Source organism: Ailuropoda melanoleuca, chromosome 4 (genome assembly GCF_002007445.2).
Source record: "Ailuropoda melanoleuca isolate Jingjing chromosome 4, ASM200744v2, whole genome shotgun sequence".
In the NCBI taxonomy this organism is placed as follows: domain Eukaryota; kingdom Metazoa; phylum Chordata; class Mammalia; order Carnivora; family Ursidae; genus Ailuropoda; species Ailuropoda melanoleuca.
In genome coordinates this window covers 99327693-99345103 of record NC_048221.1, presented here as the reverse complement: position 1 = coordinate 99345103, position 17411 = coordinate 99327693, and positions in this window count along the sequence as shown.

Sequence of the window (17411 nt, the reverse complement as noted above, 5' to 3'; positions counted from 1 at the left end):
GTAATATGTAACGGAAAAGCTACAGTTCATATGAAAGACTGGGGCCCTCTCAATGGGATTGAGAGAGGGGGCCACATAAAACTGCTGATGATCACCTCTAATTGTTATTACTTCATTAGGCAATGATTCTTCTAGTGAGTGAACCTTTAAACACAAAGGAACTGGAGTTGGAAAACACACCAGTTTCCACTGTTTAATGTACCACTGCTGGAAATTGGAGGTGAGAGTAAAAGGAGTTGTCAATGTCTGACATCAAATAGTCTGTCACACCTCTTTTTACAGCTCTTCATCCCAATAAGGTTTTGTGCCAACCCAAAATTATCCCATTCACACTGAGCAGCTTGGGCCTGATGCTGGTCATTTCTGTTGTGATAGGTCAGTTAAAGGTTTTTCCAAATAATTTCAGAGTGTGATAACAGTACAACTTAAATTTTTCCTCCAGTGTATTCTCTTCCTAAGACAATACCATCTATTCTCTCATTAGTTCATAATACTCTGTTCTCCCCAGGAGTTTCTCAAAATTTTAATGTCATTTCTTGTATAAAATCTTTCCTCTAATTCTGTTTTTCCCTCCACAGCTGATTTTAGGGGAATACAGACAGCAGCTCATTCTATCTGCTATATTATCTGGAACATTTAACCATTTTGACAGTTTTTCCTATTTTTGTAAGCCCCACTTAGCTCTTTTCTTCCAAATGATTATTTAGGAATCCTGCCTTTGAATCTTAATATCACTAAGAACATATTTTAGAAGTCTCCCTTTGCTTTAAAATTATTCGCATAACTTACATGCCCCCACCGATGGTTTTCCAGATTGCTATTGCATTTCTCTTTTTTAGATAGTTTGCCAATTGTTTTCATCAATAAGTGTTTTAGAAATCATTCCATCTTGATTATTTGAAGATAAGATAATCTATTACTTAAATTGAGAAAGCATTGAAGTATTATTGAGAGGAATTCCGATGCATAAATATTTCCTATTCTTCACAATAGAATATACATATTTATGGAGAAAGCCTGGGCTAGAAAGCTGTAAAAACAAAAGCAAATGTGCAAAAGTGATCTAATGCAAATCTCAAAGTATGTATCCTCATTATTATGCAAATAATATATTCTACTGATGAAATGTTCAGAGTAATAGATAATGCAAAATAATAGATAAGCTACCTAGCTATAACCTTTCATTAAGCAATGCTGCATTAAAGGTAACATACTCATGGCACATCTTACATTTTCTTAGCATATCTAAATAATACGTCTTATTATAATGGTGCTATAAATGGTTATGATAATAATGAGAATATACTTTCAGCACAGGTAGAAGTTATAACTAATTCAAGTCTAAGATAGTATTACATATAATATAATCCTAAATGTTCAACATGGTTGGAAAATGCAGTATTCTGATTAATTATATAGTTTAATTTAACAATGAATAACTATTCATTTAACACTCTGTGTGTGTGCAGAATATGTGATAAAAATAAAGTACAAGGCATAGTACTTACTAAATACCTAAGAGTTTAAAATACATTGGAGCAGACAATGTATTATTTTTTAAAAACAATAGAGGAAATGTATAATGTATATTATAATTTGAGAATAAATAGTGCAAAGAGTATTATTATTTAGATACTATATTTAGACAAGAAGTTTTGAATACAAAAGTAAATGTCATCAAAAAGCTTCAATTTTAAAAGTATTTTATTTATTATGACATACATAACAATTCTCAGTTGGAAAGTGTATTGCTCCATAAGTTTTATGTTTGTATTCTGATAAATTTACTGCAGTTTGAACGTAGTTAAACTATTTTACTAAATTCAGTATGGTTGCAATCACTAATTACCAGTCTTTCTCTTATACACACAAGCACATAAGTAAATATATACACACACACACACACACACGCGTGTATGTATATCAATAAATAGATACAAATCTCCTAATATATTGATAAATGTTTTTTGAAAAATAATTTGACGGACATATTCACAGAAAGGAAGAAATGCACATAAGCACACAAAGAAATGACACACAAAAATGAGTGTCCCAAACAAAAGTTCAAACAACCAGTTGTGTAAGGAAATTGCTTAGTCTTGTAGGTGCAAGATCAAGAAAGTCACAACATATAATTGCATGCAATTTGCCAACAACATCAAATGAAATGGAAAAAAAAAGGTTCTTGAATATATAGAAACAACATGAATATAACAGAAAATGTAGCCTTTACTATCCATTGAGAAAAAATTTGAAATTCAGTGACAGAAAGAATCAGTCAACCATCAACAGAAATTTGTTGAATGTATATTAGTGTGAAGAAAATTCAAAAGGAGAAAGAAATGTCTTACCCTTAATATTTTTTCCCACTCTGAAATGGGATGTAAATAATCAGATGTAGGTTCATCAGCTCTGTTGGCTTTCTCCACTTCCACACCGTAGCCACTATTGGGGCTTCTTTCTCTGAAGCAAAACTTCAGAGTGATGTATAAATAGCAATTTGTTGCCTTCTCTGCAGAGAAGATGAGTTCAAATAGTATTTTACTTTTTGCTAGCTCTGGGACATTGGGGAAGTTAGTAAAGCTCTAAAAACTATGTTTCTCCAGCTTTCAGTATTTTTTCAGTATTGTCTTTTTTTTTAAGATTTTATTTATTTATTCGACAGAGATAGAGACAGCCAGCGAGAGAGGGAACACAAGCAGGGGGAGTGGGAGAGGAAGAAGCAGGCTCATAGCGGAGGAGCCTGATGTGGGGCTCGATCCCAGAACGCCGGGATCATGCCCTGGGCCGAAGGCAGATGCTTAACCGCTATGCCACCCAGGCGCCCTTCAGTATTGTCTTGATACTGCATTTCAATATAGTCCCCAAATTCTCCTGTGAAGGAAATTGAAGGAACGCCCACAGGTTATAGCTTAGATGCTAATAAGGAAGTCTGTCTGCTAGATCCTGTTGATATCTACTATGAATATCCTAGCAATAGCTTTCCACTGATCTCCATAAGATTTCTGCTTTAAATAAGGCACTGGAAGCCCAAACAGGACTGAGTTTCTTGCTGAAGTTTAGCAAATGAAAGACAACTTCCTCTTTGTGCATTTTCCACTGAAAACACATGTAGAAAGATGTACCTGTATAACAAAGTCTAAAAGGCTTTTTAGTGAAAATCTTTTAGTGTTTTGACTTAGGTTGGTGTCCAATGATGGCTCAGCTGAGAAACTTATCCAAAAAACAAACACTACTACAAAGTTACATCTCTCATCTAATGACTAGGACATTTCCTGTAGCTAGGTAATTTTGACTGGTTCCTCTTTCTAGAATGATTCATTTTTCTATAGAGTTCCTAGTCCCAACATAAAGGCTACCTCATTTATTTGATAAACAAATGTGTTGCAAGTTTTATGACTGTCAGTGATATTTTATACTCTTTCTGACTTTTCACTATAATATGTAATGGGGAAATGAACATCTCCACTTCTAAAGCTTTCACTTACATTGGTTAATTACTTTGGGATCAATTCCCAGAAATGGTATTACTTTTACAAATAATATGAATATGTTTATGGTTTCAGATACTTATTGGTGAACTACTTTAAAAAAAAGTGGTGTATATAAATTTGCAATTCCTCTGAAATGTAAGAATTGAACCAATTTCATTCCACATGTACCAAAACTGGAGATATTAAACAAAACAAGAGGGAAAAGCCATCGTGAAATGTAATATAGCACTGTGAAAATAAATTTGAAAAAAAATATACTATAGATGATTTCTATAAAAATATACAATGGCAGGGTGCCTGGGTGCCGCAGTTGGTTAATCTTCTGACTTTGGCTCAGGTCATGATCCTGGGGTCCTGGGATCAAGCCCCACAATGGGATCCTTGCTCAGTGGGGAGCCTGCTTCTCCCTCTACCACTCCCCCAGCTTGCTCTCTCTCTCCTCCCTCTCTCTCTGTATCAAATAAATAAATTTTAAAAATCTCAAAAAAATATATACAATGGCAATATTATCTCAAAAGCCGGAAAAATGTAACCATACTGGTAAACTTAGAAGATATTGGACCTTTTATCAAAAGGTTATAGCAAGAAAGGCACTAAGCCCAGAACATTATATGGAGAATAATTTCAAATAATTTCAGATGGATAATTCTCATGCAGTATAATCTAATGCATACCATATAATTTTTAAAAATAAAACAATTGAAGGCACTCAAATTACAAGTACTTCTAATAGAAATAATTAGTATTCATGCATAACTAACACCAATAGCCATGAAAAATTACAATAAAATTCCATTCACAATAGTAACATAGGCTATAAATCATGATGTTTATTTATATACAAAGACATCCAGTTTAAATTTATGGTGGAAGAGTACACAGTTCAGTGCACATAACGTTTTTAGGGATAACCAATTAAACATAACAACTGTTTTTGTTGTGATAATAGAGATGGAGAGACTGGAAACAATTCATTGGGGGGAAAAAAGGAAAAAAAAAGCTTGTAAAAGCAATAAGAAAGCCCTAAATAGGGGCGCCTGGGTGGCACAGCGTTTAAGCGTCTGCCTTCGGCTCAGGGCGTGATCCCGGCGTTACGGGATCGAGCCCCACATCAGGCTCCTCTGCTATGAGCCTGCTTCTTCCTCTCCCACTCCCCCTGCTTGTGTTCCCTCTCTCACTGGCTGTCTCTATCTCTGTCGAATAAATAAATAAAATCTTTAAAAAAAAAAAAAAAGAAAGCCCTAAATAGAAGATCAATTAAAGCTAGCATCGTACTAGCTTTTAAAAGTTAAAAAAACTTCAAAAGAATGGTATAGGTACATAAATAGAATGTGAATAGCAAAGAAAATCTAGAGAAATAAATTTTTATAGGAGGATGTTGCATTTAGTTGTGTGGTGAGAAGATATAACTTTCAATAAATAGTGTTGGAATAATTTTGTAGACATCTGGAAACTGTACATTTAGAAACTCCCACCGTGTACTANCCTAAATAGAAGATCAATTAAAGCTAGCATCGTACTAGCTTTTAAAAGTTAAAAAAACTTCAAAAGAATGGTATAGGTACATAAATAGAATGTGAATAGCAAAGAAAATCTAGAGAAATAAATTTTTATAGGAGGATGTTGCATTTAGTTGTGTGGTGAGAAGATATAACTTTCAATAAATAGTGTTGGAATAATTTTGTAGACATCTGGAAACTGTACATTTAGAAACTCCCACCGTGTACTAACATGAACTCCAAGTGGATCCAGGATTTGCATGTGTAACAACCTAAAAATCACATGAAACATAAAAATTATTTGAATATTTTTAATGAAAGATACACTTGAAGAAACCGTTTAAGAAAGTAGTTTAAAAATTTTGTCATAAAAACAGCAAACATATCTGTACATCTTAAAAACATAAGTTAGAATGAAATATAAATAAAGTAGGAAAAACATTTGCAATTTGTATCAGAGACAAGCTCCAAAGTATATAAATCTCAAAATATATAAAGATTATTGATAAAAACTGATAGGGAAAGAATGGTGATCTATAGAAAATGGTTCAGAACTCACATTATACAAATACGGAATTGAAAATAGTATTTAGGGGCGCCTGGGTGGCTCAGTCCTTAAGCGTCTGTCTTCAGCTCAGGGCGTGATCCCGGAGTCCTGGGATCGAGCCCCACATCAGGTTCCTCCACTGGGAGCCTGCTTCTTCNCATAAATCTCAAAATATATAACGATTATTGATAAAAACTGATAGGGAAAGAATGGTGATCCTATAGAAAATGGTTCAGAACTCACATTATACAAATACAGAATTGAAAATAGTATTTAGGGGCACCTGGGTGGCTCAGTCGTTAAGCGTCTGCCTTCAGCTCAGGGCGTGATCCCAGAGTCCTGGGATCGAGCCCCNCCACATCAGGTTCCTCCACTGGGAGCCTGCTTCTTCCTCTCCCACTCCCCCTGCTTGTGTTCCCTCTCTCGCTGGCTGTCTCTCTCTTGCTGTCAAATAAATAAATAAAATCTTAAAAAAAAAAAAAAAGAAAATAGTATTTAAACATACAGGGATCCCTGGGTGGAGGAGTTCGTTAAGCATCCAACACTTGGTTTCAGCTCAGGTGGTGATCACATCGGGTCCTGGAATTGGGCCCTGCGTTGGGCTCTGCAGTCAGTGTAGAATCTTCTTGGGATTCTCTCTGCTTCCCCCCCACCCACCTCAAATAAATAAATAATTATTTAAAAAAAGAAGAAAATAATATTTAAACATTTGAAGATATAATCCACCTTATTTTTATATATGGAAACACAAAGTAAATTTGCAATGCTACCACTCTTGTTAACAACATTGCCACAGTTAAAAAGCTTAATAACTATCTTGTCAAGGAAGTGGGGAAACAGGCACATAAAATATTGGTTGTGGCATTAGAATCTGTTAGTAAACTTAGCAAAATTTCACATATGAACAGACAGTGACCTAGTAATCTCATTTCTATGACTTAAACTTCTGATATATTTGAACAATTGCTTGGCATTATTTATTAGGCTTATTTATAATTGAAAAGGACTAGAAACAAGTGATATATTCAGCAATAGAAAATAGTGAAACATATTGTGATACAGACATACAATGAAATACTAACTAGACAAATTGCTCTCCACAAAAAATGTTTTCTAATGTAAATCTAAATCAAATTTCTGAATCTAAATATCTGGCATTATTAAAAATTAAGGAAGAATGTAAGTAAATATTTAGTAAATGAGAATTAAAATGGGTAGTAGGATTCATTATTTCAAATATATGCATAATTCACAAATGAAGGAAATTTTTCAAGCTTTGTTTAACCAAGATATTCAAAAATTTGCAAAGAAGTGAGATATACGTTATAACTACAAGAATTAGGACATAATGACACTACCCCAAAATAGATTAATAGGGCATAAAAGAAGGTCTAGAACATGTTCAAAAATAGATATTGAGAATACAATTAATATAGCTTCCCAAATTTAGTATTAAATACAAATTATTAAAAAATGTACAAGATTTATTGAATAAACTGATAATTACACCCTTATCTCATACTCCAAATAAATTTTAAGTGAATTAAAGTTTTCAATGAAAATACTTAAAGGTTTTTCTTTTTCTTTTTTTTAGAGAGAGAGAGAGAGAGTGAGAGCGAGAGAGCACAAGCAGTGTAAGCAGCAGAGGGAGAGGGAGAAGCAGACTTCCCAATGAGTAGAGGGCCCAACAAGGGGCTGGATCCCAGGACCCTGGGATCATGACCTGAGCTGAAGACAGACGCTTAACTGACTGAGCCACCTAGGTGCCCCTTAAAGTTTTGATATAAGGAATGTAAATTAATATTTAGATGCATTAGGTTTATAAATTTCACCAAAAGCAAATAAATAACATCTTTATATTATTTGAATAATACTATAAAGTTGATATTTATTGTCTATTGCTACCTGCTTGCTAAATATCTCCCCCTTATTCTCTTTCTAATGAATGGTCTGTGGATCCATAAAAAGACTTACAAGTCAAACTAAAATTCAACCATTAAAATAGTTAAATTATGAAAATTCATATAATGCCATGTAAAGAAGGTCCAATAATACGCAATTCAAAAATCATTTTATTTATAATATCGCATGAAGCTTGGTCAGCAAACAAACGGAGTAAAAATGGTCACTTTCTTTTCCTTCATTCTGTTTTCTACATCTCTCTGATCCTTTTTCTCTTTGGATCCATGATCAGGAGGTCTTGGTAACTTACTTGGCCACTTGTTTTGTCTTTAAGGAGGCAAGTTAACAATATTTTCCCCCAAACATCAAACAGAACCCCAAGGTCACAGCCTGACTGGATCTTCATTTGACCTATGCTCATCACTGGAATTCTTGTCATGGCGTGGCAATGGATATACTGCTAAAATGACTTAGATCTGAGCGACACACCCACCCTAGAAGGAGATAAATTGTAGTGAGCAAAAACAGGGGTGCTATAACCAAGAGTAAAGGTGAATTGAATCTAGTGGAGGAATAAGAACGAATGTTCACTCCATTTATATGTGACAAATAAAGCACCAACATCTTTACATTTCCAAATCACTAAGTATAGAGAAACTTCCCAAGAAAAATGTCAATTTAAGAAAATAATATATAAGTTAATACTAAAAAAATTTAAAGCTAATAGATGAGTGGAAAAAAACCTACAACTTTAGTAATGATGAATGGGATGGCTAATTAAACCATAATGAGTCAGGAATTTAGATCTCTAAATTAGCCCATAATACTTCACCAATTTTAAAATACAATATTGTTGGTGCTAAGAGTAAGCAAAATGGATATTCTTTACTGCTGGTAGAAATGTAAAATAATATCTACACTTATATGTATATCTGTATATCTATATCAGTATATGCATATGTGTATGAACCCATGCATGCATGCTTGTGTCTGTGTGTGTGTGCATGTGACTAGAAGGATACATTTGACAATGTGTATGAAGAACTAAAAATTGTATTTATAAAGAAAGAAACCACATGTTTCTCAGGATAGACATTTCACTACTAAATTTTTATGCTTAAGGCAAAAATCATTAATGTAAGCAGAATTGCTTGAACAGTAGTCTATACTGATCTGTTTCTCACCTATAATCTTTTAAATAAAAGTATTCCTATTTAATTCATGGCATAAGATGGAACACAATAAAATGTTAAAAGTTGTATCATTGAGAAATGATTATAAATGTGGGAAATGTTCATAATGCATTGCTAGATAAAAAGTACAGATCCCTATAGAAAACCTGGGAAGTAATGAAAATAAAAATAAAACCTATGACATTATCACCCAATACATAAAACCTATTTATGAGAGAAGGGGTGATATGGTGACAGAGGTGAGGGTACATGTACACACGCAGGCTTTATCTGTGAGAACGTGTATTTTTTCCAGTGTTTTCTGCAGCAAGTGTAAATACAATATGTAAAAATGGAAATTATTTATACATCTACTTTTCCTTAATCTGTAAAAAATAATCCATACGCTTTTATGAAATAATTATTAATTATTAAGATAGTAAAGCTGTCATATATTTGTGAGTGGAACTTTCATTCCATTGACTAATTTATTTTTTAGATTTATTTCTCTTTATCAGTTTTATAGTCTAACTTCTACCAAAAAAGTGTGATATCTTCAACATTTGAAAAAATAAAACTAGACTGTATCTTATTAGGACAGAAAATAACATACCTATCATATTTTCAAGTTTGTAGCCTAGAATCATAATGAGGTTTTAGGAGTAGTTTCATCATAGTACTGATTTATATAGAGACTACTGTGAATATGAGCAATTGCACAATATTTGTGCATTTTATTTTTGACATAGTGATGGTAATGGCTATAGATTTTTTTTTTTAATGAGAGGAAAAAAGAAATGTAATGACCTTGGAATTTTCCTTCTTTCAATTACTGTACAAACACTAAATTTTCGCTAACTCAACCTTAGAAAGATATTTAGGTAGTGATGCAGATGCCAAAATCAATTCTAGGAACTAAGTCCCACTAAGAGTGTCAGTAATCTAGAGTGTTTGATTGCTTGAAGGCTATTCGGGTTCTTAGTATTTATCTCTTTCATTCCAGATATAAGCTCAGGTTAGCAGCCCTATTCAATGCTCACACAAATACACGGGTGGTTCTGACTCTTAATTCTTTTTTCTTTAATGATTTTTGATTATATTATGTTAGTCACCATACAGCACATCCCCGGTTTCCGATGCAAAGTTCGATGATTTCATGTTGCGTATAACACCCAGTGCACCATGCAATACGTGCCCTCCTTACTACCCATCACTGGTCTATCCCATTCCCCCACCCCCTCCCCTCTGAGGCCCTCAGTTTGTTTCTCATAGTCCATAGTCTCTCATGTTTCATTCCCCCTTCTGGTTACCCCCCTTTTCTTTATCCCTTTCTTCCCCTACCGATCCTCCTAGTTCTTATGTTCCATAGATGAGAGAAATCATATGATAATTGTCTTTCTCTGCTTGACTTATTTCACTTAGCATTATCTCCTCCAGTGCCGTCCATGTTGCAGCAAATGTTGAGAATTCGTTCTTTCTGATAGCTGAGTAATATTCCATTGTATATATGGACCACAGCTTCTTAATCCAGTCATCTGTTGAAGGGCATCTCGGCTCCTTCCATGATTTGGCTATTGTGGACAATGCAGCTATGAACATTGGGGTGCATATGGCCCTTCTCTTTACTACGTCTGTATCTTTGGGGTAAACACCCAGTAGTGCAATGGCTGGGTCATAGGGTAGTTCAATTTTTAACTTTTTAAGGGACCTCCACACTGTTTTCCAGAGTGGCTGTACCAACTTGCATTCCCACCAACAATGTAGGAGGGATCCCCTTTCTCCACATCCTCTCCAACAATTGTTGTTTCTTGCCTTGTCTATCTTTGCCATTCTAACTGGCGTAAGGGTGGTATCTCAGTGTGGTTTTGATTTGAATTTCCCTGATGGCTAATGATTTTGAACATTTTTTCATGTGCCATTTGTATGTCTTCATTGGAAAAGTCTGACTTATAATTCTTTCTGTGAATGTTAGGAATATCACACTTCTTGTGATAGAATTGAAGCTATCTTGGGCCAATCATCTGACTTAAATGCGGAGAAAACAAAGTTGTAAAAAACAACAAAACAATGAAAATTCTAGGTTGATTACTGTGATATACATACAGTACAGACCTCCAGTGATGAGACCAAAACCATAGACTCAATTCTGTGTTCTAATTCTGACATGTTGGTGACCTTAGCAAGATACCTAATTCTTTGAGTGTTTATTAAATTATATATTACTTTTTCTTCAGAATCTCTTTTTCCCTCTCTCCCTGTTTCCATTAATCTCTCTCTCTCTCTCCTTATGTGCATGTGTGTGTGATGTATTGTATGAATATATATTTAAATCTCAGTCAGGGGGCATGTGGGTGGCTCAGTTCCTTGGGCATCTGACTCTTGATTCCACTCCGGTCATGATCTTGGGGTTGTGGGATTGAGCCCTGCCTCAGTCTCCAGCTGTGTGTGGAGCCTGCTTGGGATTCTCTCTCTCCTCTCCCTCTGCCCCTCCCTCCTTTACACACTCTCACTCTCTCTCTAATCAATCAATCACAGTCAGCTGTATTTTTTTAGAGCTAGCAAGTGAAAATTAGAATTAAAGTATAAGTTGAATAAGGTATAAAATTTCAGATTTAAAGACTATTCTATATATTTTATTCTATATATTTATTTTATAAACAGAATGTTTATATATGTGACATTATGCTTTATATTCATGGCTGTAGGTGAATTATACATAATACCACTAAAATTTCACACTCTTAGTTTCACTTTCTAAATTTTCACAATTTAGAGGAAATGATTAATGTAAAGAATGATCTGACAAGCTATTTAGAAAATCCTAAGGGGCGCCTGGGTGGCGCAGGCATTAAGCATCTGCCTTCGGCTCAGGGCGTGATCCCAGCATTGTGGGATCGAGCCCCACATCAGGCTCCTCCACTAGGAGACTGCTTCTTCCTCTCCCACTCCCCCTGCTTGTGTTCCTTCTCTCGTTGGCTGTCTCTCTCTGTCAAATAAATAATTAAAATCTTTAAAAAAAAAAAAGAAAAAAAAGAAAATCCTAAAAATAAGTTGGTGATCATCCCACCTGCAATCCAAATCAGAATGAATAGAAAATTAATAAAGTTCTATACCTTAAAATGTGCAGTTAGCTGAACAACTTGAAATCCTGTGGGGGAAAACACACCAGTTTTTATTACAAAATGAAAAATATATGTTATGAGATCTAATTAACTAAATTCAATCATGTTCAGTAATCAAGCATTTAATTTGTCAATTTCATAATTGCTTATTTTGAGCGATTTAAAAATCACTTACTTATCAAGAGTAAGATAAAGTGTTCTGTAGTACTAGTAAAAGCCAAAAGATGTATTTCTCTTGTGCAATGTTAGGAATTTCCAGGCAATTTCTCTCCTTTTATTTGCAACAACAAAATCACTATAAAATACTCTAGTGGATTTATAGAAATTATGTGAGTGGGGAAAGAAGGAATAATTCATGTTTCAGGCCAGATTTATATTGAGCTAAAGGATTATTTGGGAAAATATATTCATGTTGATATTTGACATGAAAGCTTTAGAACACATGGCTTCCATCTGCTTGTTTTTACCCTTGATGATCCTAAGGAAGAATCATCATCCAAATTCAGGAATCTCTTGAGAAAAGGACCTGGTCCATCAATCATGAGCATTCATGCTTCTGGACAGGTATCATATGCTAGGAAACAGAAACTGGTGAGTTTAGGTAATTGCATTATCTTTACTTTATTGACTATGAATTCAAAAGGAAATCAAAAAGTATACCTAGATATAAGACACCTTTTTTGTCTCTCATGAATAATTTAGAAAAGCCCCATGAGAAAAAAAGACACCAACAACTAGCATTTAATATCTTTTACAGATACGGAAAATACAAGAAAAAGTACTCTATTAAGGAGCAAAGGCAAGCTTACTCAATAAAAAAGATTTATATTTTTGTCTTAATTTTCAGTGAGAAAAATAACATTTTAAAATAAAAGACATTATAATTTTTATCTATAGTGGTATTTCGCTTTTAATATATGTAGCTATCATTAAACTTCAGAATTTGTTTTTGTTAACATATTCAAGAAAGTGCAAATCAGATCTATGTTGCTATTTATTCTGGTTTTATTAGTTCACAATAGACAAATAATAGTTGCCAGCATGTTAAGAATACTGATGGGTTTAAATTTCATTATACCCCATTATTAATCCATTGTGAATATTAAAAAGGAGTTATTTAATGTACAGTATGAGATTAAGTTTAAAGTCATATTTGGATTGTGATAGCTATTTATCCAAGATGCTCTAATGGGGCACCTGGCTGGCTCAGTCAGTAGAGCATGTGGCTCTGACTCTCAGGGTTGTGAGTTCAAGCCCTACATTGGATGTAGAGTTTATGTAAAATAAATAAATAAATAAACTTTTTAAAAAAATGATTGGATGAATTCAATAAGGGAATGATTGGAATATACTATATTTTAATAGTCTGAATTCAGATTGATATAGAGGAAAGCAAAAAGGCCATTTGGCTTTACTGACAGTTTTAAATATAAACCAAATAATAATTCTATAGGTGGTGTGCCCATAGAGTTCTACTGTCTCTAAACTGCCAGCTAATTTATTATTTGGACATGTCTTCCAACTATGTTTAAAAATTTGTTTCAGAATAAGAAATATGTATCAATTCCCCATGTGTCTTTAAAAGCAATGGAGACCTAAAACCAGTTTAAATTCCTTTGGTTCATTTTTCAGTTGCAAGTGTCAAGGAACATCCACTCCTCCCCATGCTCGTTCGGTATGGAGTTGTAAATTGCTCTTTGCTTCTGACAGGCTGCTGTTCTGAAGAATGTGGCTATTTATTTCAACAGGGAATTTTTCCAGGCTACTAAACTTCCTAGTCTTGAAATGAATTTTCTATTACATAGCTGACCTTTCAACTGTCTAACCCCTAAACACATAAACAGTTTTCCCTTCTATTTCTCAAAATTGTTCTCAATGTATCATTTGTTTTCCTTCTCTCTATATATGCATTTTCCAAGAGTGTAGCAAGGGTAGATGGAGGAATTAATGGGGAGGGAGAAATTACATGTGTGAATTCATGATCCATAAAAAATATTTTCAAAATGATTATATCATCCCTGCACTAGCAAGTAAGGATGTCATCCCAACTCCAGTAGTGACTTTGTTTTTCTCCCTCCCTGGATATCATTTAAGTACATAATTATGTAGATTTGCTATACCACTAGTGATTAGAGATTATAGGATTTTTTCCTCTTTTTCATTTCTCTATTAAAATATCAAAAGCTGATATGACGAGACTGTAGTCAGTAAAGACAAATTTAGCCTCTCAATCTAACCCTGCTTGGAATTATCAAAATGGTTAGACAATAATTTATAATGTTGCTAAAAGCTAAAGAAATGCAAAACTAAACACTGTAATACGAGCTACCCTTTTGAGAATTTCCAGTCCAGGGATAATCCTCTACTGAGGCCTTAGAGATTTCTCACTACCACCATTTCTATAGGTTAACAACAAAAAAAATTTAGAGAGTCTGATAACACACATACAGATTTTCTTCACATAACTAAAAGAGGAACTTTAAGCAAAATTTCTCATTTGTTTGAACAGAATTCTCTCACTATAGCATTGATTTTTTTAACTAAGTTTTTTATATTAATTCCAGTATAGTTAACATACAGTGTTATATTAGTTTCAGGTGTATTGACCATTGATTTTAATGGACAAGACATTTTAAAAGGAAGAGCTGTGGTTTCAGGAGATGCTAAAAATGACAGCATGCACACACACACTACTGATATTAAAATATGTTATTACTTGTATTAATGTTGGCCCCACAACAAAGTGATCTTGGCATGCATTCAAAGCAACAACTTAGGCTCACCCTTTTCAATTTATTCAATTCATAGGTACATCTCTAGAAAAAAATTTAAATTCATCAAGGGAGATTTTGCTCAGCTTTTGCAAGGATTTGGTCACCCTCTGATTTTGTCCTTCCTGGTTCTAGGATGCTCAGTTTTTCCAAGAGTTCCTTAGTGTCAAATTTTTGTTTGAACAGAGGAAAAAAACACAAAACCCAAACAAAATGAACACCAACCATTCCTTCCTGAAAAGTAGTTTGAAATATTTTATAGGTAACTTCAAGTAATTATATATGGAAAAAAAGGAATAGTGTGTAAGGACCATGTTAGTGTCCCAGTCATAAGCTGAGGTGTATGTAAGGAACCTTGTGTCTTTTACATTCCACTTTGAAAAATGCGTAATTTCTTCCCAAAGTAAAAGACACAGGGTTCCTTAGTTATGTGGATTTCATCTCAATTCAAAAAAAAAATTAAATAATGCAGAAAAATCATTGTCAAAACCAATAACAAGAAATTTTTCCTATGTTTTCTTCTAGGAGTTTTATGGTTTCAGGTCTTATGTTAAAGTCTTTAAATCCACGTAACTATTATCATGAGATGAAATCCACATAACTATTAACCACTTCAAAACGAACAATTTATTGGTGTTTAATACCTTCACCATGTTGTGCAACCACCACCTGTATTTAATTTCAAAGCATTTTCATCACACCAAAAGGAATCACTATACCCATTAAGCAGTTACTCCTCATTCTACACTCCACCCCAGCTTCTGGAAACCACCAGTGTGCTTTCTATCTCTGTCATTTTATCTATTACGGATATTTCATAAAAATGGAATCATCAGGGAGGAAGAATTCCTGCTCTCTTCAAGGGTCCTTCTAGATGGGCTGAGAATCAAATTTACATGAGACAGATAACAGGAGAAAATCAAATTTCATAGCATGCATATGGGAATCCACACAGACGTGAAAATTTCAAAGACAGGCAAAACAAGGTGTATATATCATTCTGAACTAAGAAGGAGGCAATGGCCTGTCACTTCAGAGGAAAGAAGTGCAGTTCACAGGACAACAAGAAGAGCAGATGTTTAGTAATTAGATATGTGCCCTGCCATACATATGAGTCACTCAGATAAAATTTATCTCTGCTAGTAATCTTTATTTTGGAGAAGGTACCCAATTTAGATTCTTCTATATAGTTAAGGGAGGGCAAAAATTTCTCTTGAGCCGGTTGGGTCTCCATTTGGGGCAGCCTGCCTTCAGCCCTACAGAATCATATATATGACTGTTTGTGTCTGGCTTCTTTCACTTTTGTAATGTTTTGGAAGTTCATCCACATTGTAGCACTCTCTTCATTTCTTTTTATGGCTGAATAATACCTCAAGAACTGATAGACATTTGGGTTGTTTCAACTTTTGGTTTTTGTGAATAAGGCTGCTATTGGCATGAATGTGAATGTATTTGTTGAAGTACTTATTTTTAATTATTTTGAACATATACCTATGCATTGAATCCCTGGGTCATATGAGAATTTAATATATAACTTGAGAACCCACCAAACTGCTTCCCAAGTAGCTGCACCTTTTTACATTCCCACCATTAATGTATAAGGATTCCAATTTTCCACGTCCTAAAAATACTTTAAATGTATTATTTTATTTTTTTAATATTATGGTCATCTGGAAAAATATGAAGTAGTATCTCAATTTTTTCCCAGTGGGTTTTGACTTGCATTTCCATAATGATTAATGATGTTAAGCATGTCTTACTGTGATTGTTGGCTATTTGTGTATCTTCTTTGGAGAAATGTTTATTAAGTTCTTTGCTCATTTCTATAATTGAATAACTTACCTTTTTGTTGTTGAGTTGTGAAAGTACAAGTTTCCAATTCTCCCTTCTGAAAATACACTAAATTTATAAAGAGAATGGAAGTGGGAAAACACAAACACAAAGAGTAAAAAATCCTAAACTGTAACAAAACATTCTATAATCATTGAAAATAAAAAGTAGAGCAAACAAAAAGCTATAGACAGTAGTGAACATGTGCTCATTATATTAGATTTACATTTAGTAAATATTGTAACTATAATACAGGTTTCTTTCATCAAGGGTAGCATAAGAGCAAAGGTCTGCATGTGGTGGAAACATGCTTAGGGAGAGAATATCTTCTTTATTCAGAGTGGTTAAATACCCAACAGATGACATATTAAAAAGTTTAGCAATTTATAGGTTTGTTTTAAGAATCCTATCCCTGGTGACATGGAGAACCAATGATTTCTTTTAAGACAGGTGCTATTGTTTCTACTGCCATAATTGAATCTAGTTATGGTCATGTTTTAAATTTCATTATGACTACTTGAAAATGTTGAAAATGAAGTGGCAGCACTAGTAACCAAATGATCAACAAGTACATATTATGAAAAAATTACCATACACTTAGGAAAATGTTTTGCTTCTTTGAATATCCACCAACTTTGAGAGACAATGAATATGATGCTAGAAACAGGTTCAGTATATCTACAGCTAATTGACTTTGGTGTAGTCATTGTGAGTGGTTGATATAGGAGCCAGTAATGCCAGATGGCATAGTGACAGTTATAAAATGAGAGAAGTAGGACTAAAAGTAAAAATATTCCATGACTGAAATGGTGAAAATAGATGTCATTTAAAAATAATTAACCAGTGCCTCAGTGATACAGTTGGTTAAGCATCTGACTCTTGGTTTTGGCTCAGATTGTGATCTCACATTGTGAGATTGAGCCCTGTGTCGGGCTCTGTGTTCAGTGAAGTTTCCTTAAGATTCTCTCCCTCCCTCTCCCTCTGTCCCCCCAACCCCCACCGTGGGCACACACCCTCTCTCTCTTTCTCTCTCTGTCAAACAAACAAATAAATCTTTAAAAAATAATTAAAATA